This window comes from Thrips palmi, unplaced genomic scaffold (genome assembly GCF_012932325.1).
Source record: "Thrips palmi isolate BJ-2018 unplaced genomic scaffold, TpBJ-2018v1 HiC_scaffold_5, whole genome shotgun sequence".
Taxonomy (NCBI): domain Eukaryota; kingdom Metazoa; phylum Arthropoda; class Insecta; order Thysanoptera; family Thripidae; genus Thrips; species Thrips palmi.
The window spans coordinates 2,055,960-2,060,877 of record NW_023144632.1 but is presented as its reverse complement, the minus strand read 5'-3'; positions in this window follow the sequence as shown (position 1 = coordinate 2,060,877).

Genomic DNA, 4,918 nt, shown 5'->3' with positions numbered 1-4,918 from the left:
GCTACCCATGCCGCGTGGAGCCTGTTCTAAAAAAACTGCCCGCGTGCACATTGGCCAAAAACAAAATTTGACCTTTTTATACGAATTTTCTCCCGATCGTCTCCTGAAACGCCCGGCGCGGTCATCGGCCGAGAGACGTTTCCGTCGCTCTGTCTCTTTCGCACCCACGGGCTGTGCCCTGCCGTACAGGTGCGAGAGAGACAGACCGACGAAAACGACCCTCGGAATCGGTCTGCAGAGCCCTGTGCTGCGTTGGTGTACGGAGAGCCAGCTGCGACTTGGTCTCGGACACCGTCGACGACGGCATGACTTACCTGGACGGAATGGCCGCGGGGGGGGGGGGGGAGAAAGACACTGCCATAGCGGGCCGACCGAAGTGGCCCGAGCGCCTGTGCAGTAGGCAAGTCCGGACGGCGTACGGGCGAGCCAGTTGGGTTGCCTACCCCCTGCAGGCGTTCCTGAGCAGTTCTCGCGAAATGGTTAATTTTGGGCCCTGAAACTTTTTGAAAAAAAGTTGAATTGAAACCGGGTTTTTTGCATTTATCTTGTTAAGAACATCACTAGGGATCATGGATTCATCGGGGCGAGCTATCACCCCAATAATATAGGAAATATCGCAATTTTAATTTTTTTGCCGTCCACGGAAATTACACAGCCTCAGAAACTGTCCACGGAAATTACATTTTAATGGGCCCTTAGAATAGGTGCGATACGAACGCGAACGCCTAGCAGTTTAGGCAGCTCCCTGCACATCTGTGCATTCTGGTTCCATGTTGCGTACCTCAAAATAAAATTTCGGGCTAGACCACAATTTGATCGTATGCCGTTTCGGGCCCGACACATGCCCGCGTGCACTTCCAAACGGGACACGGCCGTCCTTACTGGGTTGCCACGTGATACTCGCGGAGAAGAACCTCGTGCGGCTACAAGGTCCCACTCGTAGTGTGACCAGTATGTGACGAGGTGTACATTTCACCCCCCCCCCCTCCATGGGGGGGGGGCACCCTAGTACAGCATCTTTGAGCAGGACTGGGTCCGGTGTCCACCTCTCCCGGCTTAATTAGGGTGGTCCAAAAAAAAGTGAAGTTGCTCGGATCGTCCAACGCCGCCTGGATTTGGATTCTACATAAAAAAATATGAAATACGTGTTTTTTCCTTTTTCGAAAAAATGATTTTTAGGACCTCCGCAGAGCCCTTAAAGTTTTTAACAGTGCTATTAATAGGAAAAAATCGTAACTTGTTCATTTTTTGACCGATTTTCAAAAACGAAACGGGGATTTGTTCGTTTTTGAATGCTTATTACGAAAACAAATATGTCCAACCCTCTTTTTGGTTTGCCTAACTTTCAGGGGCAAAAAATGACTAAATTTCAGCCCAAATTGGCAATTGTTTCGGATTGTAGGCCGCTTCAGCCACTCCAAGTCCACCCTGTCAGCATGGCGGGGTGCCCCCACCACAAGGCAAGCCCCATGAACAGAATTGGGATGCCGGGTGCAATTTGCCTACCTCCCAGGGGCATTAAATTGTGGATTTTTTCGAAAATCTATCAATAGTGATGTCTCTTGGGGCCCCTGGAGACTCAGATGGACACCCTTTCACACGGTTCGGTACCCTTTACGTTACGTCTGTGGTCCAAAGTAACGTCACGAATAGATTCAGCGACCCCGAAAACGTACAAGTACAGTACACATACAGCACCCCCCCCCCAAAAAAAAAAAAAAATAAATAAATAAATAAATAAAAATAAAAAGTAACGCTAGTGAATAAGCGTTACGTCAATGGTTCAAAACAACGCCAGAAATGAATTCAGCTACCCCAAAAACCCCTGGGGTGAAGTTTTCATACCAATATCTTAAACGGCCTGCCAACAATCTCTTTTGCACAGCTTTTTCCGTTTCTGAACCACTGTGGGACGGGCATATAGTATGATCCCTGCTGTGCGTCCGTCCGTCCGTTCGTCCGTTCGTCCGTCCGAGGACTTCCCGTGGTCCGATCTTGACCAAATTTGGTATGCAGCCTCCTTGGGTGACCCTAAGAACCACCCGGTGGCAGCAAATCCGATCCGAGCCCCGGGGGCGCTGCTGCAGGTGCATCATGGTCTACATGGGGTCGAGGAGGATCTCGGCAACGGATGCAGCTAGGAGGGCATGTAGGGGTATTTTTGGAATCGGGGCGACGAGAAAAAACCAATGGTGCCAGTTTCGAGCTAATCGGAGAAGTTTTGACCCGGGTTCAAGTCCCAGCGGGGTATTTTTTGAACATTCTTTTTATTCGAGTTTTTGCATTGTGTCTGATGTTTTTGAGGGTGCTGATGACGAAAACGACATTTGTTTTAACCCCAGACTCAGGTTTTATTCCCGTCAGGGTCAAACATAGGCGAAATTTGTACGTTTCTTAATGTACGGGACGGGCCAAAGTTGCCGATGAATTTCGCTACTTTTCCTGTTATTGAGCTACAGCGGGGAGATTCAGCATGGAAGCTCCTTCGACATGCCGCTATGGTGAGTAGCAAAATATTTTGATTTGGTCAATTTTTATTATTTTTTTAACGTTCAAAATTGAACAATTTTGACCCAAAAAATTGAACAATTATTTTTGGCATGTAACAAATTCAACTTTAAATGATTTTTGAAATGTGATTGCGGTACCCACCATAGCCAGACATCTCAGGAAGGCTGTCACCAAATTTCAATGTTCTAGGTCAAACCGTTTGGCGTCCAGCGCTGCAACCGTGCGAAATGGTCTAACCTAACACTCAAAAATGCGTTTTCAACGAAAGCGCTGTACTGCCCTGGCGGATTGACTTTGTGTTGTTTTATACTTTATCTGTTAAAATATGAACAATTTTCCTCTTTCCGTTTGGTTTTTATGACGTTTTTACGAAAGCACTGTTTTTGGAGTGATGTCCCCCCTTAAGTGAAGGTATAATCTGCTAAAAATGACGGAGGGACGGGCATAAAGTATGATGCACGCTGTGCGTCCGTCCGTCCTTCTGAGGACTTCTCGTGGTCCGATCTTGACCAAATTTTGTATGCAGCCTCCTTGGGTGATCCTTAGGACCGCCCGGTGGCAGCAAATCCGATCCGAGCCCCGGGGGCGCTGCTGCAGGTGCATCATGGTCTACATGGGGTCGAGGAGGATATCGGCAACGGATGCAGCTAGGAGGGCATAAAGGGATATTTTTGGAATCGGGGCGACGAGAAAAAAACAATTGTGCCGGTTTCGAGCGAATCGGAGAAGTTCGGACCCGGGTTCAAATCCCAGCGGGCTATATTTGAAACATTATTTTTATTCGAGTTTTTGCATTGTTTCTGATGTTTTTAAGGGTGCTGATGATGAAAAAGACATTAATTTTAACCCCAGACTCAGGTTAAAATCCCGTCAGGGTCAAACATTGGCGAAATTCGTACGTTTCTTAATTTCCCGTACGGGCCAAAGTTGCCGATGTATGTCGCTACTTTTCCTGTTATTTGTTTCTCTAGAACTTCATGGAGGCTGCTGATGAGGAGGAAAACGTTCATTTCTAGGCCTGTATTTTGAGGTCCGAATTGCGTCTGGCACGATGAAATTATTCTCTTTTCATTTATATGTGTATTGTGGTTCAGAAGGAGATGGAGAGGTTGAGAAATGTGTTTTGACCACTATGATGATGGAACAAACGCAAAGCACAATCTTTAAATTTCAAAACGCACGCAAAATGCAAAGGGGCCAAATTTGCTAATACGTATCGCAGAACTGTCATTGCCCTTCGTGAGCTGTCTGCTCAGCCAATAAACTTTAAACTCCCGCAGCCTCCCACTATATATCATCTCTTTTCACTCCCTTTCTCCCTCTGCCCCCCCCCTCTCGCTCTCTCCTTCTGTCTCTCTCTCTTTCCCTCTGAGCACTCAGACAGTGAGGGGAGTCCCGCACTTTCTTCCTCCTCTCCGTCACTAGCAGCAGTGTCAAACGAAACAACATAGAAAGTACGAGAGACGATGTGGATCAGCAAATGTTGTGCAGTGCTAAGGGAGGCCGCGCGGCCGAAAACATGGAGCGTTTAGAACGAAACTGGGATGCGCTGCTCGCGACTCTTCGCGAATATTCTGCTTGCTCCGCGACGGCTTTCCAGCAGCGTCCCTTCCCCTGAAACAGGTGTGTCCGCCGCGAGTTCCACGGTGAGGAAGCGCTTCAGCGACGACCATGCACGGCTAGGGTGGTCCAAAAAAATGAAATTGCTCGGATCGTCCAACGCCACCTGAAATTGGATTCTACATCAAAAAAAGCAAAAATGTTTTTTTTTCCTTTTTCGAAAAAATGATTTCTAGGACCTCCGCAGAGCCCTCAAAGTTTTTAACAGTGCTATTAATAGAAAAAAATCGTAACTTGGTCATTTTTTGACCGATTTTTAAAAACGAAATGGGGATTTGTTCGTTTTTTTAACGCTTTTTATGAATAAAAGTATGCCTTTCCATCTTTATGGTTAAGGGGGGACATCACTCCAAAAACAGTGCTTTTGTAAAAACGCCACAAAAACCAAACGGAAAGAGAAAAATTGTTCATATTTTAACAGATAAAGTACAAAACAACACTAAGTCAATCCGCCAGGGCAGTACAGCGCTTTCGTTGAAAACGCATTTTTGAGTGTTAGGTTAGTCCATTTCGCACGGTTGCAGCGCTGGACGCCAAACGGTTTGACCTAGAACAACGAAATTTTGTGACAGCCTTCCTGAGATGTCTGGCTATGGTGGGTACCTCAATCACATTTAAAAAAACATTTTTAGTTGTATTTGTGGCATACCAAAAAAAATTGTTGAATTTTTTTGGTCGAAATTGTTTAATTACGAACGTTTAATAAATAATAAAAATTGACCAATGCAAATTATTTTGCTACCCACCATAGCGGCATGTCGTAGGAGCTTCCATGCTAAATCTCCCC